At 53.3% G+C, this 21,937-nt stretch overlaps 1 protein-coding gene across 8 annotated transcripts in view; it reads right to left on the bottom strand.

Moving 5' to 3' along the window:
• SH2B3 (SH2B adaptor protein 3) overlaps nucleotides 1-8,536 on the bottom strand; it is a 39,978-nt gene extending 31,442 nt beyond the window's left edge. For all 8 annotated transcript variants that reach the window (XM_081252647.1, XM_081252651.1, XM_081252646.1 and 5 more), the window contains exon 1: nucleotides 8,140-8,536. The gene's annotated coding sequence lies outside the window, so the exon portion shown is untranslated. The remainder of the gene's footprint in view (nucleotides 1-8,139) is intronic.
• Between the last annotated feature and the right edge of the window lie 13,401 nt (nucleotides 8,537-21,937).

Here is a 21,937-nt window from a genome sequence, read left to right as displayed (position 1 = left end):
CTGCTCTCCTGCTGCTACATTATACACACACCCACACACACAAGTATTGGCTGTGTGCCTCTGACTGGACCTCTCTGAACCCGTTTCTTCATCTGTCAAATTGGGAGCAGCACAGTATCTACCTCCTAAGATGGCTGCAAGGAGTCCTTGAAAGGGGACTCAAGGTGAAGATCTGAACCTAGAAACTGGGGTTCTTTCTGCCACACCCCACTCCACATCTCCAGGCCGTGGTGGTGACCCTGCAGCTGATCACAGCAAGACAGCCCAGACGGCACAGAGTGGGTGCCACTGCACCAGCTGGGAGGGTGCTGTGCACACACTTGATGTTTTTGCATATCACAGGGTCCTTGGCACCTATACACCGTGGGCACTTTGTACACAGTGGGCAGAAGGGAGAGGGGCCACGTGTGCCCTTGGCCACCACGCTCTGCCAAGAAATCCACCCCTGTTGGTGAAGAGGAGGGTTTTACCTGCATGTGTGGGCGACCTGTCCTCGGTTAAGCCCTCGGCCACCCCACGCCTTGACACAGGTGAGGCCAGCACTGTCCTCACAGGTTGGGGAAACCAGATGCCAGACCCAAGCTCCTGTCCCATCCACGAGACCCCGTGTGATGTGCCCTCGCACCAGCTGCCTCTGGACAACTGCATCAGGTGTCCCTTTGCCCTGCCTGCTCCCAGTCTGCTTCCAGTCTCACTCAGGAGAAGCCTTCCCTGAGCTCACTGGCGACTGAGTCCTGAACTTGCCTTTCAGCCACTGGTCACGTGCTCTCATTCAATAGCAATGATTGTTTAATTAGTGACTATCTCCCCAGCGGACACTGAGCTCCATGTGCCAGGAGCCACTCCCAGCTCCATCCCCAGTTCCTAGCATGCAGCAGGAGCCCAGTAAATGCCTGCTGAGTGAATGAATGTAGGAATGCAAGAGGTCGGCTGGATTTGCAACCTCTGGCTCCTCTGGCAGATGTTTGGTGGCCAGCACCCACCAGTGACCACCTCTCGCTGGGCCAACCCACCTCCTGGGCACCCAGGCCTATCCGTTTGCCTGGAACACCTGACCCTGTCCACCCATGTACATCAGAGGCCTGAAGCCCAGTTGCAGGACCAAACCCTGGTAAGAGCCTTCTCAGAACAGCTATGCCTGCTCCAAGCTCCCTCACTGCCCAGGCAGTGGCTGGCAGCCCTCCTCACCAGGCCCCCTATTCCAATTTTCCATAAGAAGAGTGCTGTGTACTCAGCACATGCTATGCCTCAGGCGTTTTTCTAACTGCTTTTGCAAAACATCAACTCTCCCAAGCTTCACAACAGTACTAGGAGGTAGGGCCAATAATTGCTCCCATTTTACAGGTGGAGAAACTGAAGCACAGAGGTCCCACAGCTAGCGATTAATGGAAACCCCACGCACAAGGCCCCCCAAAACACCTGATCAATGCCCAAATGCACACCACAAGGAAGACTCACTGCCCAGTGAATGTTTATCCAGAGGAGGGGATATAAAGGTCTCATTCAGCTCCTGCTGGAGTCAGGAGGCCTCAGCTCCTCTATCCAGGTCATAAACCCACCAAGTGGTTGGAAAATAGCCACAGGGTGAAAATTTTAAAGCAATAAATGACACTATTTCACGCTTTCTATGTGCCCTGCTCTGTGCTAAACACTTTGCATTTATTCACTTGTTTATTCCCCACCAGAGTGGGCAATCCTAGCATTATGCCCATTTTATGGATGAGAAAGCCACGGTGTGGGAGGAATGGCTTGCCCAGGGTCACGGGGCCCTCGAGGGGCAGAGCTGTGATTAGAACCCGCTCGCTCTGCTGGAAGCGCCAGCTATACATGAGCGATACTGCTCACTGTCCATCTCCCTCAGCCCGGGGTGTCTGCCCCCAGCAGGCCGAGGGCCATCGTACTCCTGCACACTCTGCAGGGCCTGGTCAGAGCCGGTGCTCCAGAAATATTAGTTGCGTGAATTAATGAACTCCTAGGGTTGAGGCGGGCTGCTATTTGACAGTCGTACTCTTGGAATCATGCCCCTGACCTTTGTGGACTGACAGAAAAGGCTGAGGGGCTCCAAGAAGCCCACCACAAGAGATGACCTCTCTACGGTGGAGCTACCAACCAAATCTGGGTTCACATCCTAATTCTGCCATTTCCTCGCTGTGTGATGCAGAAGAGAGGGCTTCCCTCTCTGAGCCTCAGTGTCCCCATCTGTAAAGTGGGCTAATGTTCTTGGCATTCACTAGGAGCATTCTAAGAACTAATGTCTGACAGGTGCTTGGCACAGGGCTCAAGAAACAGGTGGCTGTTGCTATTTTATTACTATTATTGTTAGAAGAGAGGGGCGCCTGCTACAGAGAATGTCAGACCTGCCTCTGCAAGAAGCCACAGGCAGAGCCTGGCTTCATGGGTTGGGCCAGGCAGGGAGGGTCATGGGAGCCTGAACACAAGGCCTTCTCAGGGGTGAAGCACTGCTCAGGCAGCTCCGGGCAGGAGCTCCAGGCAGGAAGTCACCAGCCAGAGCACTCAGCTGTGGCCTGTGCCGGGGAGGGGGCCATGCCTGGGAGGTTTCCTGGCCGGGGCAGGCAGCCAGGCCACAGGAAGGTGGTCCCCTCCTTGGGCCTCGGCCCAGGTGGAAGCATTTATTGAGTGTTTACTATGCGCCAGACACAGAGGAAGAGCAATTGATCAGATCACGCCAACCCTGAGAACAGGGCCCAAAAGCTCTTGGTAGGAAGCAACTACTAATCACCTGGGGGTTCCCAGGAGCCCCCAGGCTTCAGCTAGGGGGTATAGGGAGTAGAGGGATCTTTGGGGCATTTCTATCCCCTCCGACCCCCAACAGGAGCATCTGGGAGCCTGGGCAGCCACAGGGATGAACAGCCTTCCACAGAGAGGGGCCTGCAAATCCAGAGGGTCCCTCCCACCTCCTCATCCTGGGCTTTTGGGGCAGGGAGATCTGCTGGGTAAGGGAGTCAGAGTCCAGGATTTCCCAAAATCCCACAGCAGGGTGAGGGACGAGGATGATGTGACATGGAGCAGGAAAATCAGACCGCATCCCAGCAACCCCCCCGCCAAGTCCCCACAGCAAACATGTGGAGATGGCGGCAGCGACCTCTGTGCCCATACGGGGGCTCATGTCAGGGCGGGGGTGGGTCTGCCTTTCGGGACCCCAAGTTTAGAACAATTGTGTCCACAGAGTCCCTGCTCAGGGCAACCTGGTGAGGGCTTTGAAGCCTTAGCCAGTACCTGGTGTCCCCTGTTCAAGCATATACATCCTACACCAAGCCGGGGAGAGTTCAGGCTCTGAAGAGCTGGGAATCCTGGCTCTGAGTTGTGGGGCTCACTCTAACCCAGGACCCCAGAGATCGAGGCTCATCAGCCTCTCCTCTATCCAATCGCCCTGGGTAATAATGTAATCTTGGGAAGCTAATATTTCCTGTTTAATTATCAGGCCCAGGTGCAGAGAAGGCCTTTACCCACCTGTGGGAATTTCACCTGCCAAGGCTTGTGGAGAATATTTTAAATTGTGAGAACTGAATTTAAAATGAGCCAGTCCACAGCCTCCATCCTCCCCCAGGTCCACAGCTCACAGATGTTTGGGCAGGAAGTCTTATACCTTCAGAGGGAGACACCTCCTCCAGGGAGGCCTCCAAGTTCACTCCAGGCTGCTGTAAGCATTTCTGCCTTTCCTACCCACAGCACCAACTTCTCCAGGAGCCCAGACCCCACCCCCCGGTCCAAGGAGGCCCAGAGAGTTGAGGGGATTCCAACACACACTGCCTGGCAGGAGGCCCACTGCCCTTTCACACCACTCGAGCTGGCCAGACTGTGTAGAAGCCTACAGGCAGTACAGAGCAAAGGTTCTGAAGCCCTGGGGAGGCTGAGAAGTGGGTTCTGCTCTAGCCCATCGGGCAGCCAGGGGGCCGTGATGCACTCTCGCCGGGGTCACCTAGTGCCTGGGGACATTTATCACACCAGCACAGTCTGCCAGAACAGGAAATGTCCTCTGGCTTCCTCTGCCCCCACCCTCAGCCTGACACCCTGGCCAACAGCCTTTGGGAGGTGGGGAAAGCCAGGGCCACCGAAGAATAGGCAGAACTCTCTAAGCCACCCCCATCCCAGCATGTGACTTCTTCCTTTAACTGCCCCTGGGTTGAGGGGAGAGAGGGGAAGCCTCTCAGTCAGCTCTGCACACCCCATGCCCCCAGACGGTGTTGCTTCCTCAGGATATCAGGATGGGTGCCCTCAAGCCCTCCTGCAATCCTCTCCCCACACTCATCACCCTCTCAGGGCCTCTCCTCCCACGAGGTGACACCAGAGTGCCAGCTCTCAAAGGACAGATCCCATGCCAAAGGCCCTCCTTTGTGTCCACTCTCCTAATTGCATTTCCAGTTCCCCAGCCCCTCAAGGCCAAGGCCTCCCCCTCAGGCACCCTTGTGAGTCAGCTCCCGGGTGAGCAGGGCACAGACTTCCTCCCTCCCAGGCCTCCCTGGGGACCCATGGGGCAGTGGCAGGCTGCCCTTGGCCAGCCGGGATGGGGGCCCACATCCGGGCAGGCCCCCAGGGGCTCCAGGCCTGGTTCATGAGGAAGCCTGCAGCCCGGCCCCGCTAGCCGACCCCTGACAGGGTGGCGTGGGAGGAAAAACCTTCCAGCCATCTGCGCAGCTGCCGGGTTTCCGGGCAGGGCGGGGCCGGGGGACGCCAGGAGGACTTGCTCTCCTGGGGAAGTGCCCCTTGCCCCTGCTGGGAGGAAGGATGCTGGGCTGAGCAGCCCAGTGGTGGCCAATGGGACCCCGAAGCCCCAGCTGAAGAATGCTGGTCATCCAGGCTTTGCGGCCCAAGTAAGTGGGTGTCCAACTGTGGTTTGGACCTGCCCAGTCCCCGAGGGACCTCAGGCCCCGGAAGCCAGGGAGCTGAGGCACAGGGCTCCTGGGCCCAATTAGGACTGACTCAGCGAGTGACCCCAGCTGAGTCACTTCCCCTGGGCAGCCTGCCCGCCTCAGTTTCCTCAGGGAGGGCGGGTAGCTGGGAACAGGGTCTGGCTGGGAACAAGTAACTTGTATTACACCTCTGGACTCTCCAAGGCAGGCTTCTCTGTCTGCCAGATGGAAGCAGCTTCCTGCTCCGCCCAAAGACGCTGAACACCCGGGAGCCCCTAGGGCCCATTTTCCCAGGAAACCTGGCAATTAAGTGCCAACCCCCCTCTTGGGCATTAACAGCGTAGCTCTTATTGAGCGCTGACTGCATGCCAGGCACTCTGCATGCCTCTTCTCAAAGCAACCCTATTAGTACTCTCATTCATAGATGAGGAGACCCATAGCTCAGAGAGGTTAAGGGACAAGCCCAAGGTCACACGGCCATAGCAGTTATACCCAACATAGTTTGAGTCCCTACTCTGTGCCAGATTCATACACTTCATGTATGCACTCACATGCAGGCTCATATACCCGGGATAAGCTGGGACTCTTGGCCCCCGCTGGGCAGGTGCGCCCCAGAGAGTTCAGGTAACTTGCCCAAGGCCTCACAGCTAGAAGCTGGCAAAGCTCACATTTGGCTCCAAAACCCATGCTGCTACTGGGAGAAGTGAGAACTGAACAGAAGAGACCTCTCATTTTAATAATAATAACAACAACAATATCTCTTATTAATTGAGTGCCAAGGCCAGCACTGAATGCTTTATGTGCCCTGTCTTCCCCACTCGGCGTGGGCAGTGCTGGGACTAGCAGTTGGGCAGTCCCCCCAAGTGTCTCCAGCCCTGCCCCCCTCTGCCCTCGGGGAGACTCCATCCAGGAGGTGGCACAGCCAGACCCAGATATCCAAGGGTCCGCACGGGCTGAACTGCTGCAGGGCTACCCAGTACCTGCTCGCCCAGGCTACTGCCATATCTGGAGTGGCTCTGCAGGATCTAATTTGTATTAGAAAGTTCTGTTTATTGGAGAAGGATCAAGCCCAGGGTTCAGAAGAATGGGGGGGTTGGGGGGTGGGGGGGGTGGATCTGGAAGGAAAACGAGCAGAGCTAACATCCACAACAAAAACGATAATAATCTCATCCTTATTACTATTTCTCCTCCTGACCAAGCCACGCTAAACACTCTGTGAATTCACTCATTCGTGGTTCCAATGACCCTAAAGTAGTAGGTACTATTATCACACCCATTTGACAGATGAAGAAACTGAGGCTGGGGTGGTTAAGCAAGGCCATATAGCCAGGAAGCACCATCACCTCATCCTGCCTGGGTCTCCAGAATTCTTCTCCCAAACACTCAGGAAACCCCAAAGCTGCACGTGCAGGTGGTGCTCAAGGGATGCTGATGAACAAACATTCCACAGCCAGTAACAATAACACTAATTGTGGTAATGATGAAAACCACCACCACCACCATCACCTGGAATTGAACCCTTTCAATGCCAGGCTTATTACATACCCTACCACAAACCTATTATTACCCCATTTCACATAGGGGAAACTGAGGTTCACAAGTATCACTTGCCCATGCCCTCAGCTGGAAAAAAGGCAGTGAGGGAATGGAACCTAAGCTTCCAGGACCCTCCTCTGCCGCTGCTGAGCCCCTGAAGGTCCTCAGACGCCAGAAGCTGATACTTTAGTCCAGCCCCTTCCCAGCTGGCTGCCTCTGTGGCCCACGGGGACTCACACAAGTTCTAGGAATGTTCACCCTTTGGCTCAGAAGGATTTTTCCCTCCCAGAGGGGGGTTGTGGGAAAAGGCTCAGAAAAAGTGTATTAAAAACCCTTCCAACTTCCCAAAACAGGCCCTGGCCTCTCATCTGCTGACCCCAGCCTGACAAGGCGGCCTCAGCCGGCTCTCCCCCCATTAGAGCTGGGTCTCTGGCCCCCGCAGGCCCCGGAGAGCCTCCAGGGTTGTTTCCACGCTGGCAGCCAGGTCAGCGATGAGAAATCCAGATACAACTCGCACCCACAACCCCGGAGATCCATACACCCACAGCCCTGACAGGGGCCCCAGGGTTGGACTGTAAATGAGGATGGGCCAGCTGCCCCAGCTGAGCCTGGCAGCAGGTGGGTGTCAGAGGAGGCTCATCTCCCAGGCCAGGGGGTGCGGGTCAGATCTCTGCCCCTCCTGCCCCCAAAGCTGGACCTTGGCCCTTCAGACTTGGCCTTGCCAGGCCCTCTGTTCCGAAGCCCCCCGCCTGTAGCCCAATTTCACTTCCTCCCACTCAGTCCGGCCTGGCCATTCTCCTCCCTGGAGGCCCCCAGCTGCAGGCAATGACCTCCTCACCTACATCATTGTGGCCCGGGAATGGGGAAGAGAAACAGGAGAATGAGGAAACTCAGGAAAAAAAGTGGAATGGCAGGCAGGCCCCCCCCCACAGTTCCTCAAATTCAGTCCCCATTGCCCTGAAAGCCCCCAGGAACAGAATGAGGGAAGGGAGGGGATTTCTGCACCAGGCATTAAGGGCCTCTGAAATACCTTCCCAGCCCTGCTGACCTATTAAGCCAATGACCTGTGTCCCTTTTTTTTTGGTGGGAGGATTCCCCTGGAGCCCCAGGTCCAGGGTGGGAGGGTACCAGCCCAAAGAGACCTGAGCTGTGAGAGCCCTAACCCTTTTGAACCCCCAGATTCTGTAGCATGGGGGTGCCTGGGCCACCCCATCTCCCTGATGCAGGGAATGCGGAGAGGGGCTTCTGGAATGGGGGGAGGGCTCCCCTCTTAGCCACACGGCCTGGCCTGGGAGAGTGGGGAGGGGCCTGCGTCCCACTCCAAGAGGACTCTTCCATTCTCATGGGCTCAGTTTCACTACTTTCACTTTCAAGGCACCAAGCCGGCCCCCCCCGCCCCCCTCCTCACCAGGCGCAAGTTGACTGGCTGGGCTACGTTAAGAGGCGGAATGGGAGTATTAGCCATACCCTCTCTCAGCGCCTCCCCCACTGCCTCGGCTACCCCATTACATCCCCAACACGTGTGTGGCTGGGGGTGTCGGCTGGCAGGGTGTCGCAGGAGCTGGGGAACGGTCACCCCTGAACACCTCCATCTGAGTTAGCTTCAGGACAATGTTTTAGGCTGTTGTGGGAGTGCGCAGACACTGGGCAGAACTGGACACGGGGCCTCCTCTTCCCCCATTAAAGCCCTCCCAGCCCCGGAGGAGGGGAGCGCTGGGAAAGGCGGGCTTACCTGAAAGAGAGGGGGTCCGGGCCCGGCCGGCCCATGGCGTCGCGCGCCCCCGGCCCCCCGATATCCCGAGGGGGCGGGAGGGCCCCCGCCCCGGGCGCGTTCTCTCCCGCGCGCCGGCTCCTGGCTCGCGGCTCGCGGCTCGCTCGAGCGGGGCTCAGGCAGGAAACCCGGGCTCGGAAAATGGCCAGCGCCTCATCATTTCCGCCGCCAGCGCTTGACAGCTGCGGGAGGATACGCCTCCGGGCCGCCACCGGGGAAACTTTGCTGAGGCCGCCGTCTCCACCGCGGGCCGCGACAGTCCGGGCGGGCGGCCGGGCGGAGGCGGTGGCCCGAGCCCATGCCGCCCCGCGCCGTTATGTAAAGAGGAACCGGCTGTGCGAGCGGAGCCCGACGGGGGAGGGCGGCCAGGCAGGGGCGGGGCCACAATAGGCCCCGCCCCACTCCGCCTGTGAGCCAGACTTGGCAGGGGGCGAGGAGAAAACCGGTCCAGGGGCGGGGCCAGCCCTCGCCCCGCCCATCAGTCCTGCTCCTCTGCGACTGACCAGGTCCTGGGGTCTCAAAAGCCAGCCCGGGGAGAGGCGGGGCCTTTTAAAGCCACGCCCACAGATCACCCTCCCGATTTCGTATCTCAAAACCTAAAGAAGGGAATGAACGGCAGAAGGGGCGGGGCAACCTTGGCCCCACCCACCTAGAGCCAGGGGCCACCGGGTGCCTCCACACTGAGGGGGCGGGGCCAGATGAAGGAAAGGCGGGGTCTGAGGGCGGGGCCGGGCCGAGGCGCCTGGCCTCGAGGGGGCGCGACCCTGCCGACTCCCTCCTGCAGGGCCTTATCTGCGCGCGCCGGGCCGGTCAGTGCAATAGCGACCGCAGCTTTCATCATCACCCGGGGAAAGATCCCAACCCAGCCCGGCCCCGACTATCCGCGACTGTACTGAGCAGACCCCCATAGCGCCACCCTCAGCTCTGCTCTTGTCGCTGCCCATGCCCCTATAGACTGGCCTCTATGGGCCCATCCGTCCCACAACTCCAGGAGTGCATCTTTCTCCAGGAAGCCCTCCCAGATCGCTTGCTCCCATAGCCTCTGGGCCTCCCTCTCTGCTCTCCCCGGGGCTACTTTCATTTTATCTATGAGCCTTATGTGGCGTGAGGTTCACAGGGGGGTCCCCACTAGCCTGAGGGGGAGCATACACCCAGCCAGCCCTTCCCCCAACACATGGGAGGGAGGGGAGAGAGGAATGTCTGCTCTTCTCTCCCTCCCACAACAGGAAACAAGTCGCTCACACCCCCAGCTTGCAGGGGCCACATCACCCCTTTCCAGACAGCACACTCGTCCATTCCCCTGCCTCCCCCTCTTACTAACCTTGGGCAAATGACTTGACTTCTCCGTACCTCAATTTCCTCATCTATGAAATGGAAATACCCATTTCACAGGGTCGTTGTGAGGATTAAGTGAGTTAATGCGTTAAAGCACTTAGCAAGGGGCTCTGCCCAAGGGAAAACACTGCTACATGAGTGTTTGTTAAACAATCAGGCCTGAGTCCTGCCGTTGGAGCTACAGGAAGGGGTTCCCCCAGAAGGTGGGGATTTCCAGATTTCACCCAGATGGCGGAAGGGAGCCTGTCGGCTGTAGGATCCTTAGAGTTCAATAACCTTGAAGGAACCGGCCACAAACATGTGCTTTCCACAAATATGTGTGTCAGGCATGGTTCTAGGTGTTGGGGACACAGCATTGAACAAGACAGACAAATATCCCTGCCCTCATGGGCATCCCTTGTCCTCAGCTGACATTCTGTGAGGGGACACAGAGCATAAATAAATAGGTAAATGGGATAATGTACTATGAAGATGACAAAACAGTTACAGGATGGAGAGTGCTTCCCAGGCTATCTTAGACTGAAGGCTTGGAGGACCTCCTGAGGAGCTAATATTTGGGATGAGACCACCTCTCCCCTCCACCCCACGATAAGAAGGATCCAGGAGTGATAAGGAACTGCAAGTGCAAGGATCCTGAGATGGGAATAAGCTTGGTGCATTCGAGGAAACTCAAGAAAGCAGTGGTGATGCCTAGACTGATAGATGGGAAGAGACGAAGGCGGGCCCATCACATGGAGACTTGAAGGTCCTGGTGGCAAGTTTGGGAATTATTTTGGGAGCAATAGGGAGCCATGGAGGGTTTTGCACAGAAGGACCTGTTGAGCTTTGCATTCGAGCTGCAGTGTCTGAGTTGGCAACCCATTAGGAGGTGCCCCAGTGATGTTCACACAGCAGCCGAGGATGAGGGGCAAAGGGAGTAAGTTATCGGGGAAGCCTAACCTGATCATCCCATATTATTATCTCTTTCTTATACTTGGGGAGACTGAGGCCCAGAGAGAGCAATTACTTGACTGCAGTCACACAGCTGCCAGGTGGCGCCGACAGAGCAGCCAGGTACACAGCAGTTGTCAAATGGTTGCTGAAATCTGCCAGCCACAAGCACTTTCCCTCTCACAGCAGCTCTGCTGACTTAAATGGAGACTTGTGGCTCTTCCCCTTTTTAATCACAGTGCAAGCCTTCTCTCGCGCCAGATTTCTCTGAGGCCCAAAGTGGTTTCCTTTCTCGTTTAATTTCTTCTCACCACGCCTCCCCTCCAGAGTCCACTTTCTTGTTTCAATGCTCACCGCGATCGAGACTTCTCACTCTGTTTTTGTTTCTCCTTAGAAATGCAAAGGGTTTACAGCGAATACCCCTCCACCGCCTTGCCCTAGATTTGAGAGCATCACGGCTCCGAGCCGCGATTTCATCTTCTCCGCGAGTAGGCTGCCCGGCCTTGGCTCCTCCCACTTCACAGGTCATTGGGACCCAAAGGGAGAAAGAGGTTTATTCGAATTCCCCGGAAACAAGCAAAGCGGTCCTGGGGGAGCAGACCGCCCTTCCTTCCGACCGTGAAAAACGCTGAGTTGGAGCGCACCGGCTGCCTGCCAAGTTCCAGGGGTCAGAGACTCTCAGGACTAATAACAGTAACAAAACAGTAGTCAATAACTATTAGTAAATGCTTATTCGGACTATTAGTAGTGATATTAACAGCTGTTATTAATAACAAAACAAAAGTTAGCCAGTACAGGGTTAATAATAAAAGGATCGATAGGGACATCCCCGGTGGCGCAGTGGTTAAGAATCCGCCTGCCGATGCAGGGGACACCAGTTTGATCTCTGGTCTGGGAAGATCCCAAATGCTGTGGAGCAACTAAGCCCGTGCGCCACAACTACTGAGCCTGTACTCTAGAGCCTGCGAGCCGCAACTAGTGAGCTTGTGAGCCACAACTACTGAGCCTGTGTGCCACAACTACTGAAGCCTGCGCGCCTACAGCCTGTGCTCCTCAACAAGAGAAGCCACCGCAACAAAGAGTAGCGCCCCCTGGCCACAACTAGAAAAAGCCTGCTCCCAGCAACAAAGACCAAAAGCAGCCAAAAAAATAAAATTTAAATTTAAAAATAAATAAATAAATAAAAGGATCGATAACAATAAATATAATAATGTAACAATAGTTATTAGGTCTAATTAATAATAACACTGTTAACTATTACAGGATTAATAGCAAATACAAAATAACAATAGGATATTAGTAGTAATAATAAATATAATAATAGCAGTTAGGTCTAAGGCTAATAGTATAATAGTAGCTTATAATAATAATGGTGATAGAATTAATAATAATAAATATGAAATAAAAATAGAATAGTAATAAGATTAATAATCAATGTAATATTATATTAAGTTCTAAGACTAACAATAAAAGCACTTAATAGTATATTACATATTAATAATAAATATAAAAATAACAGGGACTTTCCAGGTGGCACAGTGGTTAAGAATCCCCCTGCCAATGCAGGGAACACGGGTTCGAGCCCTGGCCCGGGAAGATCCCACATGCTGCGGAGCAACTAAGCCCATGCGCCACAACTACTGAGCTTGCGCTCCAGAGCCCGCAAGTCACAACCACTGAGCCCAAGTGCCACAACTACTGAAGCCCGTATGCCTAGAGCCCGTGCTCCACAACAAGAGAAGCCACTGCAATGAGAAGCCTGCGTGCCACAATGAAGAGTAGACCCCGCTCACCGCAACTAGAGAAAGCCCGTGCACAGCAACAAAGACCCAACACAGCCAAAAACAAAAAAACAAACAACAAAAACCCCAATAGGCTAGAATAGGATTAATAGATACTAATAGGGCTTCCCTGGTGGCGCAGTGGTTGAGAGTCTGCCTGCCGATGCAGGGGACACGGGTTCGTGCCCCGGTCTGGGAAGATCCCACATGCCACGGAGCGGCTGGGCCCGTGAGCCATGGCCACTGAGCCTGCGCGTCCGGAGCCTATGCTCCGCCACGGGAGAGGCTACAACAGTGAGAGGCCCGCGTACCGCAAAAAAAAAAAAAACGAAAAAAAAGAAAAAGATACTAATAGATATAATTACAATAGCTAATGATCTAGGATTAATTATAATGTGATTAACAGTTTTTGAGGCTTGCTTCATGCCATGTATTGCTCTCTACCAGTGCTGACAGATGGAACTTTCTGTGATGATGGAAATATTCTATTTGTGCTGTGCAGTATGGTCACCACATGAGGCTACCGAGCACCTGAAATGTGGCTAGTGTCACTGAGGACCTGAATTCATAACTTCACTTAATGTTAATGAATTAAAATTTAAACAGCCACACGTGGTTAGTGGCTACTGTACTAGCTCTGAATGTTTTATGTATCTTAACTCATTTAAATCTCACATCAGCCCTGGGATAGGTACTATTATTATTATTATCCCTATTTTATGATGAAGAGCCTGAGGCACTGAAATATTAAGTCATTAGCCTGATAAGAGTCTCTCCCCACTTCAAGGGCAGGAAGCCATCATCTGAGGGGACCCATAATTACAAATGAAGGCTCTAGGGGTCACTCAGACAGGTTTAGAATTGAGTGTTCAGCATCTTCTTAGCTGTGTGATCAGACTCTCTAAGCCTCAGTTTACTCATCTGTAAAATAGGAACAATTACAATTACCTCATTGGGTTGTGGGGGAGAATTTGATGCATTAAGAGCTTGGGAGGTTGGGTGGCACTACCTCAGAGAATGTGCTCAATAAAGAGTGTTGATTATAATCTATAATTGGATGTGAGTCATACATCCCCCAAGGGTTGTGAAGAGTGGTGGCCACAAATGAGGACACTGAAGCTTGAGAGTCAAGACTGTTGCCCAGCCAGTGAGTGGAGGCCTTGGTGTCCGCATCTGTAAAATGTGCTTCTGCAGACTGTTCCCTCCCCACTGAGAACAAGGTCTGGGCTTCAGGTGGGGAGGAGGCCTGAGTGGCTGGTCTGCTCCCTAGCTGGGTAATGGCTGGTATAATTGCCTGAAAGTTTATATCCCCCCAAATTCATGTTGAAATCCTAACCGCCAAGGTGACAGTATTAGGAGGTGGAGCCTTTAGAGCTGATTTGATCATGAGAGCAGAGATGTCAGGAATGGGATCAGCGCCCTTATAAAGAGACCCCCTAGACAGCCCTCTCTGCTCCTGCCATATGAGGCTACAGCTAGAGGACACCACTTTTGAGTCAGAAACCTGGCTCTCACCAGTCACTGAAGCTGTCAAAACCTTGATCTTGGGCTTCCTAGACTCCAGAACTGTGAGAAGTCAATGTCTGTAGTTTATAAGCCACCCAATTTATGGTATTTTGTTACAGCAGCCCGAACAGACCAGGACAGAACATCGGTACCACGAAGCGGGGGTTCTGCTGTAAGAAATCCCTAAAAACGCACCAGCAGCTTTGGAACAGGGTGATCGGCAGACACTGAAAGAGTTTGGAGGTGCGTGATAGAAAAAGCCTGCACTGCCGTGAACCCACCATTAAGGGTGATTCTGGTGAGAGCCCAGAAAGAAAAGAGGGATGCTGCAGAGGCCTGTCCAAGACAATGGAAGAATGTCCCCACAGGCCTTTCGGAGCTCATCAGGGCTGCCCTCTTATCACAGGCCCAGAGCGCAAGGGCCTGGGTTGGGGGAGGATTTCGGAGGAGGGGCCTTCACTGCAGGGCTCCGCTCTCTGCACAAGGTGGGGGGACTGGGCACCGCTCCCGCAGGCCCCGAGCAGTGCAGCACGCGCTGCAACTAGCCAAGCTGCGGGTGGCATGGCTGCCTCCACCCGGACGTCGGAGGGGCTGTGGAGGCACCAGCCAGCCAGAGGGCCGCCAGCCGGGTGGAGCTACCTGTGCGAGGTTCCAGCCCAGGAGAGCCCAGCAAAGCCATGGGAGCATAGAATCTTGGGGCCCAGCTCCTGCCCAGAAAAGTTTCGGGGGCAAGAACACCACCCTGTGTGTCCAGAAGGCAGCCTTAAGGTTTTGGACTTGCTGAGGACCTTTCTTCTTTCCTATTTCTCCCTTTTGGAATGCGAGTGCCTGTCCTATGCCTGTCCCACCACTGTCTTTTGAAAACACATAACATGTTTGACTTCACAGCTGGGAAGGAATTTGCCTCAGAATGAATCGTACCTTGAGTCTCACTTATAACTGATTTCGGTGAGACTTTGGGCTATAGACTTTTGGGTTGATGTTAGAAGGTGTTAAGCCTTTGGGAGCTCTTGGGATGGAATGAATGCATTTTGCATGTGGAAAGGACGTGCATTTGGGGAAACCGGGGGCAGAATGCAATGGGCTGAATGTTTATGTCCCTCCAAAATGGACTAAGACAGCTGGTGCTGGAGCTTTCCAGGCCTGGGTTTTTATCCCAGCACTACTGTGTTACCTCTAGCAAGAGACTTCCATTTTCTGAGCCTCAGTGTCCCCGGTCTGTAAAATGGGCATCATAGTAGTGGGTAAAGGAAAATGAAATTGTGTAGGACATTTAGTCCTTAGTGGGCACTCAGTGAATGCTCTGTATCTGATTGTTATCGAGGGATAACTGGATCACACTGGGCTCCTCACCGTTCCTCAAATATACCTTCATGTTCCCACTTCAGAGCCTTTGCACTGGCTCTTTCCTCTGCCCAGAATGTCCTTCCACCGGATGTTTCCACCCCTCACTTCATTCACTCCCTGGAGGTCCCTGACCACCAAACCTAGAACAGACCCCTCCCCCCTGCTGTCACACTCTGTCTCTGGCTCTGCTGCTTTTTCTTCCAGCACCTCATGAGGACACTCAAACAGCTTTGTTGGGCGGCCCATGTCGTGAGGAACTGAGGCCTCCTGCCAACAGCCAGGAAAAAACAGAGACCCCCTGGCAACAGCCATCTGAGTGCACCATCTTGGAAATGGATCCTCCAACCCCAGTCAAGCCTTCACATGAAGGGAGCTCAAGCCCATGTTTTGACTACAACCTCATGAAAGATCCTGAGCCAGAAACACCCAGCTAAACTGCTCCTGAATTCCTGAAATCATATGAAATAATAAATGTTTACCATCTCAAGCCACTAAGTTGGGGAGTAATTTGTTACATAGCAATAGTAAACTAATACAGAGCTCAAGACAGCTCTAGGGGTGTCCAGCCACCATGTTTCCCACCCATCAAGGTCCAGCTGAGGCTGGAAGGTTCAGCAAAGGGCATCCTTGGCCAGAAAAGAATTATGTAACTGGGCCCTTCCTCTTTCCTCCTCGGCTGTCAGAACTCTCAGGGCTAGATTCCTGGGCTGGGGTCTAATCTGCTGAGCCCAGGTGCCTGATGCCATCTACACCCCCTGCTTCCTTGCCAAAGATTTAGTTCCCTTTTCTGTCCTCCCAGTGCTTTCTAGTCTAAAATTGCCCAAAGGGACTTCCCTGGTGGCGCAGTGGTTAAGAATCCGCCTGCCAATGCAGGGGACACGGGCTCGAGCCCTGGTCCGGGAAGATCCCACATGCCACGGAGCAACTAAGCCCGTGCGCCACAACTACTGAGCCTGCGCTCTAGAGCCTGCTGGCCGCAACTACTGAAGCCCGTGCGCCTAAGAGCCCATGCTCCACAACAAGAGAAGCCACCGCAATGAGAAGCCCGTGCAGCCCCCCCACCCCCGTTCGCCACAACTAGAGAATGCCCGCGCGCAGCAACGAAGACCCAACGCAGCCAAAAATAAATTAAATAAATTTATTAAAAAAATAAAATAAAATTGCCCAAAGTCCTTGCCTAAAAAAGGAGTCCAGTTTTTACAATCTGGACTCCTCCAAAAGTGCGTGTCCAGCTGAGACCATCCCCGGCAATATGATATCCCTCCACCTCCTCCCCACTGTGAATGGTTTGCTATGAATTTCCCTACTTTTCAGATGATGAATCTGAGGCATAAGACAGTGAAAAAAGCCACACAACTGGCAAGTGATTGAAGCAGCTGGTCTAGACTCAGGTCTATTTGATTGCAGAACCGCAGCTCTTAATTACCTACTATACCCAAGTAATAATAACGGTGATAGTAAAAACAGAATTAACTATTATGAGAGCAGTATGTGCCAGGCATCATTTTGAGGGTTTTCTATGGGTTTAACGATCCCAGCAAACTGTATGGAGAGAATGTTGTTTCCCTCCATCTGACAGAGGAGGAAACTGAGGACGACAGACGCAAAGTATCCTAGCCGCTAAGTGGCCCAGCACTGATGTACACTCAGGCTCCAGAATTCAGACCTTGACCAAAATCGTCAGCGCCGGCCCCGCACCCCACGCCCACCCCAAGGATCCCCCAGCCCAGGGAGCCGTGAGCCGCCCCCTCTTCCGCCCAGGGAGTCTGGTTTCTGAGGGGAAGTGACTCAGTGGCCTGGGGCACCGCAGATAATTATTCACTTCCAATCCCGGTAATTAAAGGTCCTAATGGCTCTGCAGAGGACGTACAACCTAGTTACTCCAGCGATCCCCACCCCTGCCCGGGGGTCAGCGTGGGGCGCACGAACTTCCCGGGCACGAGTTTGGCCGGAATCCCAGGCGGCGGCCTCACGGGCTGCAGCGAGTTTGCTCGAGGCTCTGGCGCCCCCTGGTGGCCCTGGGTGGTGGAGGGCTGGGGAGCTGCTTCCTGGGCAGCCTTAGGCCCCCCAGTCGAGCTGGTTGTCCACCTACTGGACCCCCTACGAAGAGTAGCCCCCGCTCGCCGCAACTAGAGAAAGCCCACGCAGCAACGAAGACCCAACGCAGCAAAATAAGTAAATAAATAAACAAATTTATAAAAGTAGCATCAAAATGTTAACTAAAGTTATAGACCTCAAAGAATTGAAAACAGGGACTCAAACAGATACTCGTACATGAACGTTCATAGCAGCACTGTTCACAGTAGGCAAAAGGTGGAAACAACCCACATGTCCATCAATAGATGAAGGGACAAACAAAATGTGATCTACCCTCAGCCATAAAAGGGAATGAAGCACTGACACGTGCTACAGTGTAGATGGACCTTGAAACATTACGCTGAGTGAAAGAAGCCAGACACGAAAGATCAGGTTGTGATTCCATTTGGATATGATTCCATTTACATGGAATACCCAGAATAGGTAAATCCATAGAGACAGAAAGCAGATTGGTGGTTGCCAGGGCCTGGGAGAGGGGAAGACATGGAGAGTGACTGCTCATGGGCACTAATGGGTATGGGGTTTCCTTTTCGGGTGATGAGAATGTTTTGGAACTAGACAGAGGTGGTGGTTACACAACACTGTGAATGGACTAAGTGCCACTGAGTTGTACTTTAAGGTGGTTAATTTTATGCTATGTGAATTTCATCTCAATTTTTTAAAAAGTAAAGAAAAAGTGTTAGCTAAAGGAGTGAGGATCTGGAGGGAGTTTGGAGATGTGCCCCTCCTATTTCTCCTGTTACCCATCCCCCCATCCCCCCAGGCTGGTTTTGACCCCAAAATGGGCTGCTGGAGGCTGGGAAGTTGCTCTCTTACCGCTGTCCTGGCAGAAGCTGGGGATGGTCCCACTCCCACAGAGGATGTACGGGAGTGTGGGCCACTGCTCACCTGCAGATCAGCCAGGCTGGTTCCCTGATCCCGGTCAACGTGCTGTAGCCACGTGACCACTCGCCAGCATCCAGTAATTGAGCCTGGCCTCAGGGCGAGCCAAAGGAGCCACAGGAAGCTTGTCCAGCAGGGGCGCTAGAATCAGAAGGGGCCGCAAGGCAAGCAGGTCCTCTCTGGAGAGTAAGACCTTGAGATACAGAGAGAGCAGCAGAAAATGGCTGGAGAGTAGGAAGAAAATGGAGCCACAGGGTAGGAGGAACCTTGAGGGCAGAGGCTGCTGGCTAAGGAGGCTGCCGTGTCCTCTGCTGTGAGGGCTATCAGGACCATTAACTACCCAGATTGAAAGGGATTATCTTCAGAGCTTCAGGCTGCCCGTCACTTCCCTTCAGCCACTGGGGAATCAGACCACCTCAGGCTATTCCCAGGCCAAGAGCTGGACTCTGGGGGCAGCTGCCTGGGTGCACCTCTGGGCTCTGCCATGTATGCTGGCTGTGTGACCTCGGGCACATTACTTCACCTCTCTGAGGCAGTGGGGGCCACAGGGCCAAGGAGAGGAGGAGATGAGGGGAGAAGAGGCGGGAGGGAAGTGTTTGGTAATACCTTTTAGAAGCAGAAGCAGGGAGCTGAGGGCAGAGGGCTGTGCAGAGAGCAGCTGAGCCACACACTTCCATTTTCCCCAAGCTGGGCTCCCTTCATTGCTGAGATGGTCTCCTACGATTGGTAGCCATCAGGGTGGCTGCCTGACTTACCCTTGTCATGGTGATGTCAGGTAGCACCTGATTTTCCATGCAATCTCGGTTCAAGATGTTCCCTGGGGCTGACCTTCCTCTCTCACCCCCAATGATTGGTTCAAGGATGGCCAGGTCAACCCACAGACCCAGTGAGAGTCAGTTTCAGGCTTGGGCAGAGCAGTCTGATAAGAAATGACTCGTTCCATTCCCTTGGGGCTGGGAGGACACGAGCTCAGAGCTTCCAGGGCCCACGTTGCCCGAGAATGAATCCTCTCAGAGCAAAGCCAAACCCAGAGACTGGGAGAAACTGAGTCCTGACGATAGTGGCTTTGCACCTAGATCCAGCCATACCGGAAAGCAATTACTCTTAGACTTCTCAGCCATATGTCAGTTAAATCTCTCTTTGGCTGAAACCTGTTTGTGTGCCGCTTTTAGCCACTTGGCAACTAAGAGAGTCCTTCCAAGCACCTATGGGTCCTTCCAGTAACCATATCACCCACAGGTCCCTCATGGGCCACTCATGCCTGAAACAGGAGACTAGGATATGGTCCTGGGGTTGACTGGAGCACCAGAACATTTCCCATATGCCCTATTTCCCACAATGCCCTATATTTTGATTCCCTTACCCCAAATGACACATTTCCCAGGTAAGGACCTAGTTGTTTTAAAATTTTCTATTACTCAAAGATGTTTGAAGTGCCAACCAAAACTTGTGAGCAGGAGAAGGGGATAACACCTAACAATTATTGAGCACTTACTACATGCTGGTGCTGTCCTGCGAGCTTTATATTATTACTCAGAGGGGCAGCAAGGCGTAGACTCAAATTCCGGACTGCCTGGATTCAAGTCCACTTGCTCATTGTGTGAGTTCAGGCAAGCTATTTCATCTTGCTTTTAAAATTTGTAAAATGGGGATGGTAAAATTGTTCCTACTTCTAAGCATTTTCATGAGAAGCAAAACACACAGCAAGTGCTTAGTAGACATTAGCTATTCTTCTTGAAATCCCTCATAACACCTTATGAGATGGGGCACTGTTACTTCTTGTGGTTTACAGATGAGGAAACCAAAGCACAGAGAGGTGAAGTGACTTGCCGAAGATCACACAGCTTGAAAATGGCAGAGTGGGGACTGGAAGCCACTTAAAACATTAAATCCACTCATTTCCAGCTCAAAGCATGGTCACAGGTTGCTTCATGAGTCTGGGGCTTCACAGGACAATGCAAGATCTCCCCCTGCCCTTCTGGAGTCCCGGATGTGGCTCAGGGACCATACCCGTCAGCCTCCCCTCCCTTCAGCCCCACCTGACCAGAAAACATATATAAATATACACACTTAATACACATACCGAAGGCAGCCATTCTAGCCTTCTGGGAAGGGGTGTGATTTATGTCTTGGAAGGGGCTATTAGTCCTGTGAGTTTTGCTACGGCAGTACCGGGATAGGCTTCTTTGGACGTGAACAGGAGGTGGCTAGGTGGTTAGCAATAGGGGCTTTAGAAGCCACCAGGCTTGGGCTGTAGTCCTAGCTCTGCCCCTTCCTGTGTGACCATAGCACGTCACTCCGCTCTCTGAGCCTTGGTCTGAGGATTCAATATGAGGGTCTGTGTAAAAGGAACTTGGCCCTGGGCCAGTATACAATACATCTTGGTTATTAATAAGGAACAGGTGAAACTCAGAGGAGGTTTAAATTGCTCCTTTGGGGAAATCATTCAGGAACCACCGGGGGATCTGTGGACCTGTGGCAGACAGGAGGGTTTGGGGAGGGGGGGTGAGAGGCCCTATAAATGATAGAGGGGAAGAGGAGTCCGCAGTGGCACATTTTTTTTTTGGCTGCGCAGCATTTGGTATCTTAGTTCCCTGACCAGGGATTGAACCTGTGCCCCCTAAATTGCAAGTGCGGAGTCTTAACCACTGGACCACCAGCGAAGTCCACAATGCCACCTTTTAAGGCAGGGCTCTCAAATCCTCCCTTTGATGCTAGGGAATGAGATAGCAAGAAATCCCAGGTCTCCACACCTTTAGCAAAATTCGTTCATACTCTGGACCCCGGCTCGGGGCTGGTGGTGCACAGGTTTTGTCCCAATACAGGAGGGGGGCCTTGAAGTCAGGGGACTCCGGCCCTTCCTATCACTCCCCCTCCCCCATGCCCCTCCCAGTGTGTGGCCTGGGCTGACGTGTTTGTGGTGGAGGACAATTTCAGTTCCTTCTTGGGGCTGGCTGGTCCTGCCCACTTCTGGGGTGGGGCAGCCACTGTGGAAGGAAAGTCTGCCTCAGACCCTAGCTTGGACCACTGTCTTCCCCCGCAGGTGGCGAAGGGAGGGGGGAAGGATCAGTGGAAAGGGTTGGGAGCCCAAGATCTGGATGCAATATGGCGGGTCCTATGGGCATCTGCCTGGGAGGACTGCTTCAGTCCGAGTCACGTCCCAGTCACCCAGCACCTACTATGTGCCGGACACTGTGCCAGGAGCTGGAGATGCTGCAGTGAACAGAGCAGACAAAATTCCCTGCCCTCAAGGACCTACCTTCTCCTGGTGGGAGGAGGGGGTATCACAGGTTAGGCAGAGCCATCAAACCCAGGTACAGTTGGCTTCTCCCGATTCTTCTACCTCATGTACCTTCTCACCTCCCCTCCCCTCATTTCCTCAGCCTCCTGAGAAAAGCCCACAGGTTTCCCTGATCTCACCTCTCCTCTCGCTCTCTTTGCTCCAGCCACACTGGCCTCCTTGATATGTTTCTTGCCTCTGAGCATTTGCATTTGCTGCTCCCTCTGCCAGAACTGCTTTTCCCTCTGGATATCTGCATGGCTTGTGCCCTTATCTCCTTCAGGTCTTTACTGAAAAGCAGCTTCTCCAGGAGGTCTTCCCTGGCCCCTCCTAGCTAAAATGGCAACTCCACCACCCTCATTCACAATTCATATGCTCTTCCTCTGCTTCATTTTTCTCCTTGACTCTTAACTTCACCTAATGTACTGTATAAATGTTGCTTTATATTTTCCCCTCTCTGGTAAGGGAGGGCAGGAGCACTTGTCTTTCATTTTTACAAGACAATTTATTGAGGTGAAATTTACACGACATAAAATTCACCATTTTAAAGCGAACAATTCAGTGGCATTTAATACTACGTTGTGCAACCATCACCTCTATC

Source organism: Mesoplodon bidens, assembly GCF_964165515.1.
Source record: "Mesoplodon bidens genome assembly, chromosome: 13".
NCBI lineage: Eukaryota > Metazoa > Chordata > Mammalia > Artiodactyla > Ziphiidae > Mesoplodon > Mesoplodon bidens.
Note: the sequence above shows the minus strand (reverse complement) of the source record. Positions and strands in the feature narration are given on the sequence as shown.